The 14,705-nt window shown below is 44.7% G+C and overlaps 1 protein-coding gene across 1 annotated transcript in view; it reads left to right on the top strand.

Moving 5' to 3' along the window:
- LOC148136295 (uncharacterized) overlaps positions 1-14,705 on the top strand; it is a 328,974-nt gene that overhangs the window by 238,995 nt on the left and 75,274 nt on the right. The window lies entirely within an intron of this gene.

Consider the following 14,705-nt stretch of genomic DNA (forward strand, 5'->3'; position numbering starts at 1 on the left):
AATTAAGTGTGTTTTGTGTAAAGCTCAACATTCTGACCCATTGAATTCCATCCAGAACAGAACACTCTAGAACTGTCCATGATACTACCAGCGATGTCTAAGGTTCGACATGACTTTTCTCAAAATATTCACTTGAAATATTGGCCAACAGAGTTCTGTACGTTCTAGAAGGGATGTGAGTGCATTGGGGAGGGTGCAGAGGGGATTGACCAGGATGTTCCCTGGACTTGGAGAGTTTTAGTTCTGAAGAGAGTTTGGACAGACTGGGATTGTTTTCATTAAAGCAGAGGCAATGGAGAGGAGACAGGACTGAGATGTATAAAACTATGATGGGCGTAGGGTATACAGGAAGAGAACATTTCTCATAGATGGAGGGATTAAGGACCGGGACATAGATTTAAGTGAAGGAAACTGAACCCTTTAGTTAAGGGAGGAGTAATGTGTCAACAACTAAATGGCTGGAGGATAAGAGAAAGAGCTGGAAAGCACAGCCTAAATGAGTGGCAGAGGTGCGAATCCTGAAGACAATTCGGAATTATATGGATGATATTTTGAAATGCCACAGTGGACAAGGCTGCAGACTGATGGAGACAGTGAAGGCAAGAGGATATGACAGACAAGGAGTGAAACCCACATCTCTCTGTATAGTGGGCCCAGACCCATACCCTCCCTGGCCTCACCCCTCCATCTCCCTTCAAACTGCTCCATCATCAGTCAGCTGTTTTGGGTTTCTACACTGAGCATGCCCAGTACACTGCAGGGAACAAAGAATGATTCATCCCCAGCTGCTGTCGTACAGATCGTGTGTGTCTCAGTCAGCTCTGAGACATCTCCTGGGCAGTCTCAATCTGTATCTGTGTGTCTCTGACTCCGTGTCATTGAGCATCACCCATACACCCTAATGTCTATGTCTAGAACTGTTTTGTATATTCTGGAATATGAACACATTGTAACCTGAGAAAGGTGAGGGTTTCGGTCCTCTCCGGCTTACTCCCTGTTTGATCGCAGTGAGGCCACTTGAACTGGACAGGTCAAAGTGTGACCTCACAGAACAAGTGTGACCTCACCGTGTACATCACAGAGAGAGTTCTGACATCACAACTGGTTTGTAAACTGGCTTCAACTGAGACACGAGGCTGTGTCAGGAAACACAGGGAAGGCTAGGTCACTGCACTGACTGTGTCTCGGGCTGATCTGTCTGGGAGTGAATGTGATCAGAGAGATCATCAAAACAGCTGGACTTTACAAAGAGAAAACAAAGCTTCGAAAACACCATCAGCAATCTGATCAGGCAGAAGATGGGGAAGTTTGAAAGGTTTTTTTTTTTTAGATATTAGATTAGATTCCCTACAGTGTGGAAACAGGCCCTTCGGCCCAATAAGTCCACACCAACCCTCCGGAGAGTAACCCACCCAGTCTCATTTCCCTCTGACTAATGCACCTAACACTACAGGCAATTTAGCGTGGACAATTCACCTGACCCACACATCTTTGGACTGTGGGAGGAAATCACAGCACCCGAAGGAAACCCATGCAGACACTGGGAGAATGTGTAAACTCCACACAGACAGTCACCCGAGGCTAGAATCGAACCTGGGACCTGGTGCTGTGAGGCAGCAGTGCTGACCACTGAGTCACCGTGCTGCCCTAAAAAAGGTTAGTGTAAAATTCTTCCTCTTGCACTGACTGAGGATTTGGGGGTAACTGGGGAGTAATGCTCTAGAGATTTATTCTGAGAAAGCTTCGGCCTTATTGAAACCGGTGAGATACACAGAACTGATTCTTAATGAGGGACAGAAACTATCCCAAATGCCACCCTTCTCCTCGGACCTAGGCCAATCCCTCTGTTCATCGTTTAGAAAAGCATTAAGGGTAGTAAAAATTGTTCAGTAGAGAACTGATGTGCCAACAGCTTGAGGAGAGCCCAGAGACAATGCATGTGACTGGGAGGAAGACGGGTCAGAAATTGAGTTGGAGAGAGATTGATTGAAGTGGAGCTCCCTGTGAGAGAGTAGGGCAGGAGAGGAGTCTGATGGTGAGGATTAGAGGGGAAGGCATTGTGGAGAGATGATGCCCTGCTTCACATCATCATTGCCCTCAATTCCACCAACATTGCCAAGGGTGCCAATCTCAAGAGCTTGCAGAGATGCGAACAATTCTCAGCATGTGGCCATGGTGCCCAATACTCCTCATTAGCTTTAAAAAAGATGTTTGATCTAATCTTGAGATTTGTGATTTAGTTGGATGGGAGTCGCCGTGGATTTGAAAATCTGCACTCTCTCTTGTATCTCATCCTGCAGACATAATTTGGAGGTGCCGGTGTTGAACTGGGGTGGGTGGACAAAATTATAAATCGCACAACACCAGTTTATAGTCCAACAGGTTTATTTGGAAGCACTAGCTTTCGAAGCACTGTTCCTGATCAGGTGGTTGTGATAAAGGAGCAGCACTTCAAAAGCTAGTGCTTCCAAACAATTCTGTTGGACTATAACCTGGTGTAGTGTGATTTTTAACTTCTTGCAGACACATTTCATAGTCAAAGAACAAAGAAAATTTACAGCCCAGGACCAGGCCCTTCAGCCCTCCAAGCCTGAGCCGATACAAATCCACTGTCTAAACCTGTCGCCCAATTGATAAGCATCTGTATCCCTCTGCTCCCCACCTACTCATGCATCTGTCCAGATGCATATTAAATGAATCTATCGTGCCTGTCTCTACCACCTCTGCTGGCAACACATTCCAGACACCCACCACCCTCTGTGCAAAGTACTTGCCGTGTGTACCCCCATTAAAGTTTTCACCTTTCACCTTCAAAGCACGACCTCTTATTACTGAATCCTTCACCCTGGGAAGAAGCTTGTCTCTATCCGCCCTGTCTGTACCCTTCATGATTTTATAAACGTCAATCAGGTCCCCCCCGAATCTCCTTTTTTCTAATAAAAATAAACCTAACCTACTGAACCTCTCTTCATACCTCGCACCTTCTATATTAGGCAACATCCTCGTAAACCTTCTCTGCACCCTCTCCAAAGCGTCCACATCCTTTTGGTAATGTGGCGCCCAGAACTGTACACAGTATTCTAAATGTGGCCGAACCAATGTCTTACACAATTTTAACATGACTTGCCAGTTCTTATACTCAATACCCCGTCTGATGAAGGTAACCATATGCCTTCTTGACCACTCTATCCACCTGTGCAGCAACCTTCAGGGCACAATGGACCTGCACTCCCAGATCTCTCTGCTCATCAACTTTTCCTAAGGCTCTTCCATTCATTGTATAATTCACTCTAGAATTAGTCTTGCCTAAATGCATCAACTCACATTTGTCTGGATTGAACTCCATCTGCCACTTTTCCACTCAACTCTCCAGTCTATCCATACCCTCCTGTATTCTTTGACAGTCTCTTATGATTTCTGCTACTCCACCAATCTTCGTGTCATCTGCAAACTTGCTGATCATACCAACAGTGCCCTCTTCCAGATCATTTATGTATATTACAAACAACAGTGGCCCCAACACTGACCCCTGTGGACCACCACTGTCACCTTTCTCCATTTCGGGAAACTCCCTTCAACTCCTACTCTCTGTCTCCTGTTGTTCAACCAGTTCTTTAACTACCTAGCTAGAACACCCTGCACACCATGTGACTTCATTTTCTCTATTAGTTTACCATGGGAAATCTTATCAAATGCCTTATTAAACTCCATGTATATGACATCAACAGTACTTCCTTCATCTAACGACATCCCCTGTACAAAACCATGTTGCCTATCACTGATAAGCCTATTATTTTCTAAATGTAAATAGATCCTATCCCTCAGCACCTTCTCCAGCAACGTTCCCACCACTGATGTCAGGCTCACTGATCTGTAGTTACCTGGAATATCCCTTCTACCTTTCTTGTACAGGAGGACAACTTGAGCAATCTTCCAGTCCTCTGGCACCTCACCTGTGTTTAAGGATGCTACAAAGATATCCGACAGGCCCCAGCTATTTCCTGTCTCACCACCCTCAGCAACATGGGATAAATCCCATCAGGTCCTGGGGATTTGTCCAACTTACTAACCTCTAGCCTACCCAACATATCTTTCCTACTTATGTCAACGTGATCCAGACTAATCAAACTTCTATCTCTAATCTCAACATTCATCACATCCCTCTCCTCAGTGAACACTGATGTAAAGTAATCATTCAGAATCTCACCCATTCTCTCAGGTTCGACACACAGCCTTCCTTCATTATCTTTTAGTGGATCAATCCTTTCTCTAGTTACCCACTTGCTTTTCATATAAGAATAAAATGCTTTGGGATTCTCCTTAATTCTGCTCGCTAAAGCTATTTCATGACCCCTTTTAGCCGGATTGATTCCTCGTTTAAGACTGGTCTTACTCTTCCGATATTCTTCCAGGGCCCGTTCTGTTCTTAGCTGCCTAGACCTTATGTACGCTTCCCTTTTCCTCTTGGCTAGTTGTACAATTTCTCCTGTCATCCATGGTTCACCAATCTTGCCCTTCCTATCCTTTGCATTCAATAGGACGTGCCTACCCTGCACCATCTTTAACCTCTCTTTGAAAGCTTCCCACACCTCAAATGTGGATTTCTCTTCAAATAGCTGTGTCCAATCCACATTTCCCAGCTCCTGTCTAATTTTGATCTACTTGGCCTTGGCCCAGTTTAGTCCTCATTCCTTAGGACCACTCTCATCTTTATCTACAAGTATTCTAAAACTTACAGAATTGTGGTCACTGTTCCCAAAGAAATCACCCACCGCAACTTCTACCACCTGTCCTGCCTTGTTGCCCAGTACCAGATCCAATATGGCCCCTTCCATCGTCAGACTATTGACATACTGCTCTAGAAAACTCTCCTGGACACATTGTACAAAATTCTACTCCATCTAGACCTCTGACGCTAAGTGTATCCCAGTCAATGTTGGGGAAATTAAAATCTCCCATCACCACTACCCTATTGCCTCTACATTTTTCCATAATCTGTTTACTTATTTGTTTTCTACCTCATGCTCACTGTTGGGAGGCCTGTAATACAGCCCCAACAATGTAACTGCACCCTTCTTATTTCTCAGCTCCACTGATCTTGCCTCACTACCCAAGCCCTCCATAGTGTCCTCCTTTAGCACAGCCGTGGTATCACCCCTGACCAACAATGCAACTCCACCCCACACCCACTTTGACTTCCCTTGCTGTCTTGTCTGAAGCATCTATATCCTGGAACATGCCAATCATGCCCTTTCTTCAACCAAGTCTCTGTGATCACAATAATGTCATTCTCCCAGGCTCCAATCCAAGCCCTTAAGTTCATCTGCCTTATACACTATACTCCTTGCATTAAATTCGATGCATTTCAGGCCACCAGTTTTTTTGTAGTCATCTGGTCTCTGCCTACTCTTCCCTTTATTAATGTTATCTTCATTATTCTTACCGTCTCCAGTCTCCACCTCACTGCCTATTTGTTTTCTCTTCTGGTTCCCAGCCCCCTGCCACATTAGTTTAAAACCTCCCCAACAGCGGTAGCAAAACCTCCCCCAAGGACATTGGTTCCAGTCTGGTTCAGATGTAGACCGTCCATTTTGTAATAGTCCTACCTTCCCCAGAACCGGTCCCAATGTCCAACAAATCTGAACCCCTCCCTCCTACACCATCTCTCAAGCCACATGTTCATCCTGCCTATTTTTTCATTTCTACGCTGGCTAGCACGTGGCACTGGTAGTAATCCCGAGATCACTACCTTTGAGGTCCTTCTCTTTAACTTCTCTCCTAGCTCCCTGAATTCTGCTTTCAGGACCTCATCTTGTTTTTTACTTATATCATTGGTGCTTGTATGCACCAAGACAACTGGCTTTCACCCTCCCCTTTTAGAATGCTCTCCAGCTGATCGGTAACTTTCCTGACCTAAGCACCTGGGAGGCAACATACTATCCAGGAGTCCCGTTTTCGGCCACAGAACTGCAGATCTACTCCCCTCACAATAGAATCCCCAATGACTATGGCCCTATGAGTCTTTTTCCCGCCATTCTGAACAGCAGTGCCCAGCACGGTGCCGTGATCCTGGCAACTGCTGCCTTAACCTGGTCGGCCATCTCCCCCAACAGTATCCAAAATGATATACTGTTTTGGAGGGAGATGAGCTCAGGGGACACCTGCACTGCCTTCCTACTCTTTCTCTGCCTTTTGGGCTCCCTCAGCAATCCTAACCTGCATGTGACCAGTTCACTAAACGTGCTATCCACGACCTCCCCAGCACCGCGGATGCTCCATAGTGAGTCTATCTGCAGCTCCAGAGCCGTTGTACGGTCAACCAAGAGCTGCAGCTGGACATACTTCTTGTAAGTGTAAGGGTCAGGAATGTCAGACACATCCCTGAGCTCACTCATCAAGCAAGGGGCATGGGTCTGAGGTCCCCTGGCATTGTAGGCTTAGCTTTATATCAACTAACTAAATCCAAACAATGCCCTTAAATATATGAAAAAGAAAGATAAAGGAAAAATAAAAGCTTTATCTTACAGAATCTTTTTCTTCCAGTTCGAGGTGGGGGGGTGTGCAGGAGGGAGATACTACAAGTGTACTATCTTGGGTTTAGCCACTGCCCAAATATAAATTAAGCCCTTACCTTCCCGGCAGCCCTCGCTTCACTCCACCTTCTCTCCTCGCCGCTCTGTCAAAATGGAGGCACAGCCAACCCCATTTTCATCTGTCGCCCCATGATCAGCTTTTCCTTTCTCTCTGCCTCACAATTATTGGTCCCCTTTATCTGTCTGACTGCTCTTCTGTCTCTTTCTGGGCTCCATCTCCACCTATTGCAGCAGTGAGATGCCTCACCCCCCAACCCCCCCCCCCCCCCCATCTGCACCTTTTCCTAGCTCCCATCAGTTACCATGAAGGATTACTGGATCTGAAACGTTAATTCTGCTTTAACTCAACAGAATCTGCCAAACCTGCTGAGTTTCTCAAGCGATTTCTCTTTTCATTCACATTCACATCCAGACGACATTCCCAAGGTGGGACCGCACTTCCTATTGGCTATAAGCTCGAGATGGACAGACTTTCTAACCAATCAGAGCAGGATGGAGAACCAAGGCCCGCCCTGAGGACTCTCACGGTGTCAAGATTAGAGTGGTGCTGGAAAAGCACAGCAGGTTAGGCAGCATCCGAGGAGCAGGAAAATCGACCTTCCGAGCAGGAGCCCTTCGTCAGGAATGAGGCTGGGAGCCTCGGGAGTGGAGAGATAAATGGAAGAGGGGTGGGTAGCTGAGAGTGCAATCGGTGGATGGAGGTGAGGATAAAGGTGATAGGTCAGAGAGAAGGGTGGAGCAGGTAGGTGGGAAGGAAGATTGACAGGTAGGACAGATCATGGTGACAGTGCTGACTGGAAGGTTGGAACTGGGGTAAAGTTTGGGGGGGGAAATAGAAACCAGTTCCACCAGAGAAGACACCAGATGGCCTCCTTCTTTAAAGACCGTGATGTCCCCTCCCACGTGGTTGAAAATGCCCTCCAATGTATTTCAGCCATGTCCTGCACCTCTGCCCTCAACATTAGACATCCATGGCTGATGAAGGAACTCAGAAAAAGAAAGAGCCTATAAAGTGGCCGAGAGCACGGGGAAATCAGAAGATTGGGAAGACTACAAAAACAAACAGGATAACAAAGAGAAAAATAAGGAAGGAGAGGATCAAATATGATGGGAAGCTAGCCAGTAATATTAGAAATGTGAATGAAAGTTTCTTTCAATACATAAGAAACAAATGAGAGGCAAAATTAGAGATCGGGCTGCTCCAAATTGATGCAGGAAGGCGAGTGCTGGGAGATAAGGAAATAGCTGAACAACCAAACAAATACTTTGTGTCAGTCTTCACAGTGGAAGACATGAGTAATATCCCAACAATAGTCAAGGGGCAGAGTTGAGTATGGTAGCCATTACGAAAGAGAAAATACTTGAAAAGCTAAAAGGTCTAAAAACTGATATATCTCGTAGCCAGTATGGGCTACATCCTAGAGTTCTGAGGGAGGTGGCTGAAGAAATAGTGGAGGCATTAGTTATAATCTTTCAGAAATCACTGGAGTCAGAGAAAGTCCCAGGTGAATGGAAAATCGCTGTTGTAACCCCCTTGTTTAAGAAAGGATCAAGACAAAAGATGGAAAATTATAAATGATTAGCCTAACCATGGTTGTAGGTAAGATTCTAGAATCCATCGTTAAGGATGAGATTTCTAAATTCTTGGAAGTGTAGTATCGATTAGAATAAGTCAGCATGGATTTAGTAAGGGGAGGTCATGCCTGACAAACCTGTTAGAATTCTTTGAAGAGGTAACAAGCAGGTTAGACCAGGGAAACCCAGTGGATGTTATCTGCCTAGACTTCCAAAAGACCTTTAATAAGGTACCTCACAGGAGGCTGCTGAGTAAGGTGAGGGCCCATGGTGTTCAAGGTGAGCGACTGGCATGAATTGAGGATTGGCTGTCTGACAGAAGGCAGAGAGTTGAGATAAAAGGTTCTTTTTCAGAATGGCAATTGGTGACAAGTGGTGTCCCCAGGGTTCAGTGTTGGGGCCACAGCTGTTCACTTCCTACACAAATGATCCGGACAAAGAGATTGGGGGCATTCTGGTGAAGTATGCCGATGGTATGAAGTTAGGTGGACAGGCAGGTAGTTCTGAGGAGGTGGGGAGGCTACAGAAAGATTTAGACAGTTTAGGTGAATGGTCCAAGAAATGGCTGATGAAATTCAATCTGAGCAAATGTGAGGTCTTGCACTTTGGGAAAAAGAACACAGGACACGGACTATTTTCTAAACAGTGAGAAAATTCATAAAGCCAAAGTACAAAGGGATCTGAGAGTGCTAGTTTAGGATTCTCTAAAGGTTGACTTGCAGGTTGAGTCCGTGGTGAAAAAAATATGTAATGTTGTCATTTATCTCGAGAGAGTTGGAATGTAAAAGCAGTGATGTGTTACTGAGACTTTATAAAGCTCTGGTTCGGCCTGATTTAGAATACTGTGTCCAGGTTTGGGCCCCACACCTCAGGAAGGACATACTGACACTGCAGCGTGTCCAGTGGAGATTCACACAGATAATCCCTGGAATGGTAGGCCTAATGTACGATGAATGGGTGAGGATTCTGGTATTGTATTCATTAGCATTTAGAAGGTTGAAGGGAGATCTAATGGAAACTTACAAAATAATGCATGGCTTAGAAAGGGTGGATGCTGGGAAATTGTTTCTGTCAGGCAGGGATACTAGGACTCATGGGCACCGCCTTAAAATTAGAGAGGGTCAATTTAGAACGGAAATGAGGAGACATTTCTTCAGCCAGAGAGTGATGGGCCAGTGGAATTCATTGCCACGGAGCACAGTGGAGGCCGGGACGTTAAATGTCTTCAAGACAGAGACTGATAAATTGTTAATTTTGCAGGGAATTAGGGATACAGGGAGTGTGCGGCTAAGTGGCGTTGAAATGCCCATCAGTCATGATTGAATGATGGAGTGGCCTCGATGAGCCGAATGGCCTTACTTCCACTCCTACTTCTTATGGTTAGATTAGATTACTTACAGTGTGGAAACAGGCCCTTCGGCCCAACAAGTCCACACTGACCCGCCGAAGCGCAATCCACCCAGACCCATTCCCCTACATTTACCCCTGCCCCTATGGGCAATTTAGCAAGGCCAATTCACCTAACCTGCACATTTTTGGACTGTGGGAGGAAACCGGAGCACCCGGAGGAAACCCACGCAGACACGGGGAGAATGTGAAAACTTCACACATTCAGTCACCTGAGGCGGGAATTGAACCCGGGTCTCTGGCGCTGTGAGGCAGCATTACTAACCACTGTGCCACCGTGCCGCCCACAGCAAAGAAACAGGCCGTTTAGTCCATATCCCTCCAAACCTATCCCATTCACGTACCTGCCAAATGTTTCTCAAATAATGAAATTGCCCTCACTTCCACCACATTCTCTGACAGCTCCTTCCTGACACCATCCTCGGTGTGAAAACAAATTGCCCCGCTGGATCCTTTAGTATCTCTCCCCCTCTCACCTTATACTTATGCTGTCTAGTCTTAGACTCCCCAACCGTGAGGAAAAGCAGTTGGCTATCTACCTTATCTGTGCCTCTCATTTTATAGACCTCTATAAGGGGACCCCTCCTTCTCCGACGCCTCAAGGAAAAGTTCGAGCTTATCCAGTCTTTCTGTATAACTCAAACTTTCCAGTCCAGGTCGCATCCTCGTAAATCTTTTCTGCACTCTTTCTAGTTTAATAATATCCTTTATATAGCAGGGTGACTAGAACTGCATGGAGTACTCCAAATGTGGCCTCACCAATGTCTTGTACAGCTGCAACAAAACGCCCCAATCCCTGTATTCAGTGTTCTGACCAATGAAAGCTAGCATGTCGAAAGCCTTCTTGACCACCCTATCTACCTGTGACTCCTTTCAAGGAACTATGAACCTGTATCCCCAGATCTCGTTGTTGTATAACGCTCCCCAGAGGCCCATGACTGTAACTCCTGCCCCGGTTTGCCCTACCAAGATGCAATATCTTGCACCTGTCTAAATTAAACTCCATCTGCCATTCCTTGGTCCAATGGATCAGTTCATCAAGATCTCGCTGTATTCCCAGATAACATTCTTTACCATTCACTATACCATCGATATTGGTCTTATTCACAAATTGGTTAACCATTCCTACTAAATTCACATCCAAATCATTTAAATAAATGATGATGAATAACAGTGGACACACAACCTCCACCACCCTCTGTCAAACCAATTTTGGATCCAGTTGGCTAGCTCTCCCTGAATCGCAGGAACTTTAACCTTACTCAACAATCTACCAGGTGGTACTTTGTCAAAAGCCTCACTAAAGTCCACATAAACAACATCTCCTACATTGCCCTCATCTATTTTCTTGATCACCTCTTCGAAAACTCAGTCAAATTCATGAGACACAATTTCCTATGCAAAAAGCTATGCTGACTATCCCAGACTATCGTTGCCTTTCCAAATACCTTCAATCCTGTCTCTCAGAATCCCCTGTAGCAACTTACACAGATGGTAAGCTCAATGGAGGAAAGTTCCCACGCATTTCCCTGCAACCTTTCTTAAATAATAGTACAACATTAGTAACTCTTCAATCTTCGGGCATTCCATCCCTGGCAGTCGATGATACAAATATCTCCACCAGGGATCTCTCAGTATCCTCCCTAGCCTCTCACAGTCCAGAAGACATTTCATCAGGTCCTGGGGATTGAACCTTAATTCACGTTAAGACTTCAAGCACCTACTCTTCTGTACTTTGGACTGTCTTCAAGACATCACAATTTATTTCACCAAATTCCCTCGCATCCATGCCTTTCTCAACAGTAAATACTGACAAGACACATTCATTTAGGATCTCATCCATCTCTTGTGGCTCTAGCAGGTCTCCCAACCTCCAGTTCCGATCATCTCTATGCCAGAAGAGATCCCAATGATCCAAGTACCTGAATACCTGCCCCATCTCTCAAGCCACGCACTCATCAGCCAAATCCTCCTATTCCTACTCCCGCTTCCACATGGCACCGGAAGTAGTCCAGAAATTACTGCCCTAGAGGTCCCACGTTTTAACCTTCTGCCTGACTCCCAACTATCACTGTTCAGGACCTAATCCCTTTTCCTACCCATGCAGTTGGTACCAATATGTACAATGACTGCTCACACTCCCCTTAAGAATTTCATGCAACCACTCAGGGATGTCCCTGACCCTGGCACCAGGAAGGCAACACACCACTTTGGTGTCTCGATTGCTGCCACAGAAACATTTGTTTTTAACTGTCCGTAACCGTTACAGGTATCTAGAAATAATTCTTGACTGAGGAAAAATAGTTGTCACCACAGCCTTCTCACGTGACCTGATCAATCATGAAACTTTTTCCTTTGCATGTAACCTGCCCTCAAAGTTGAAAGATTGAAGCCCGTTTGTGTAACCTTTGTTCGGGACTTGCAATGATAGATCGTAAACTGATGGCTTCCTATCAACAAGTATAATTACAAATCAATAAAAACTAGTGCTTATCAGATTGAGTCACCCTTGGTAATTGTAATCGGAATCTCAACTTTGACCAGAGAGTGAGACAAATTGACTGTAAGGACGGGAGGAAGACTCTCAATCAGTGGCCTTTGGTTAGGCTGTGTGGTTAACATGATACTGTATACATCCAATTGTGTCACTTTGCACAGTGCTCGTTATGAGGTAGGAACAAAATCAATGAAGCATGGCTCTAAACACCACCATTCCAGTAAAACTCTACTTGTCTCACTAATTTGAGTAAAAAACAACAGCTTGAGGTATCAGTCTGATTACTGCGTCACTTTGTTTCGAAATAAAAATAAATGTGAGTGTTATCTATTTCGGGTATTTTCACAGACGGTCAGACTTGTCCTCTGCTCTTTGCAGCCTCCTTCCTAAGCAAGTTGTCAGAAAAAGCTCAGCAGAGAAGATGGAAAATTGATCACATTAATTTCCCAAGCCAGATATTGATGTGGTTGAATCTGCAGCTATTACCAGAGTCTCAGTGTTAAATGGAAGGATATTTGATAGTGACTGAAACAAACAGAAATTACTAGAAAAGCTCAGCAGGTCTGGCAACAACTGTGCAGAGAAATCAGAGTTAACGGTACGGGTCTAGTGATCCTCCCTCAGAATGTTTTACACTGTATAAGGGATCCTTTTGAAATTATTGTAACAAAGAAAAGTAGAGAATAGTTCTGAGGACAGGTCACTGAATCCCAAACATTGTCTGATTTCGCTCCACAGATGTGACCAGGCCTGCTGAGCTTTTCCAGCAATTTCTGTTTTTGTTTCTGATTTCCAGCATCCCTAGTTCTTTCAATTTTTATTTGATAGTGACTACTTCAAACAATTATAAACATGACTGCAGTTGGAGCAGACATTGCCACGGCACTTCTATTTGCCATTAAGCCAAACAAAACCCAATTCCTAAGCTGCTATACCTAATCTTTTGTCATCCCTAAACACGACCCTGTATGAGTATCCTTTCACATTGTTGTGGTTCTGTTCGCCGAGCTGGGAATTTGTGTTGCAGACGTTTCGTCCCCTGTCTAGGTGACATCCTCAGTGCTTGGGAGCCTCCTGTGAAGCGCTTCTGTGATCTTTCCTCTGGCATTTGTAGTGGTGTGAATCTGCCGCTTCCGGTTGTCAGTTCCAGCTGTCCACTGCAGTGGTCGGTATATTGGGTCCAGGTCAATGTGCATATTGATTGAATCTGTGGATGAGTGCCATGTCTCTAGGAATTCCCTGGCTGTTCTCTGTTTGGCTTGTCCTATAATAGTAGGTGTTGTCCGAGTTGAATTCATGTTGCTTGTCATCTGCATTTGGCTACTAAGGATAGCTGGTCGTGTCGTTTCGTGGCTAGTTGGTGTTCATGGATGCGGATCATTAGCTGTCTATGTAGTGTACAAAATCCCATGCAAGGACTGCACAAAATACTACATAGGACAAACAGGAAGACAGCTAACAGTCCGCATCCATGAACACCAACTAGCCACGAAACAACAACTCCTTGGGATCTGGGAGTGAGAGGGGAAAGATTTAAAAGGTACTTAAGGGGCAACTTCTTCACACAAAAGGATGGAATGGGTATGGAATGAGCTGCCAGAGGAAGTTGTGGAGGCTGGTGCAATTACAACATTTAAAAGGCATCTGGAGGGTTTATGAATAGGAATCATTTAGAGGGATATGGGCCAAATGCTGGCAAATGTGATTAGATTAATTAAGGATATCTGGTCGGCATGGACGAGTTGGACCAAAGGGTCTGTTTCCTTGTTGTACATCTCTATGACTCTACAACCCATCTAGTCTGCACATCCCTGGAAACTATGGGCAATTTAGCACGATCAGTCCATCTAACCTGCACATAGTTGACTGTGGGAGGAAACCAGAGTACCCAGAGGCAACCCCCGCAGACACTGGGCGAATGTGCAAACTCCACACAAACAGTCACCCTGGGGTGGAATCAAACCCAGATCCGTGGTGCTGTGAGGAAACAATGCTAATTGTTGAGCCACTTGTCACTATAGTAGCTGAATCACAATTACTATTCATTTTTTTTCTGAGAGTCAAGGAGTTTTCCATGCTTTTTATTTATTTTTAACGCTACTACCGCATTGACCTTGATACTGAGTGCTCTAACTATAACAAAAAAAAAGCACCAGACTAACTTGATTGGTCTTACACTGTGAGACATTCAAAGCCACAAGGAGTCTGGCAGAGTCTTTAACTAGTGCTATGACAAGGAAACAAAGAACCGAGCCAAATCATCGTACCTCTGTGTTCACAACAGAGTAAAATTAAAACCTTCAAAGATTTTAACCTCAGCAATTCCTAACCAGACTTTATAACCAATCGCAGACTCTGTTGATAATGAAACCTAGACGGTAGGTTAATAACTGAAACAACAAAAAAAAACAATTTATTACCAATATAGGAACTTTAGCAGAGCAAACTTAAACAACAAAGTTTGAAACCAATAACCTTGTTTCAGGGCAATTCACACAAAAGACAGACAGACAAATAAACACAGTGAAGGGATAATTAAAATAAAGTAACAAAACTGGCCAGATTAAGTGGTTTTCATATCTTACTCTCAATGTATATTTGATGGTTTCTTTGTTAATTTTCTGAAGATATCG

Source organism: Chiloscyllium plagiosum, unplaced genomic scaffold (assembly GCF_037043375.1).
Source record: "Chiloscyllium plagiosum isolate Xiang-an unplaced genomic scaffold, Cpla_swu_hap1 HiC_scaffold_46, whole genome shotgun sequence".
Lineage (NCBI taxonomy): Eukaryota > Metazoa > Chordata > Chondrichthyes > Orectolobiformes > Hemiscylliidae > Chiloscyllium > Chiloscyllium plagiosum.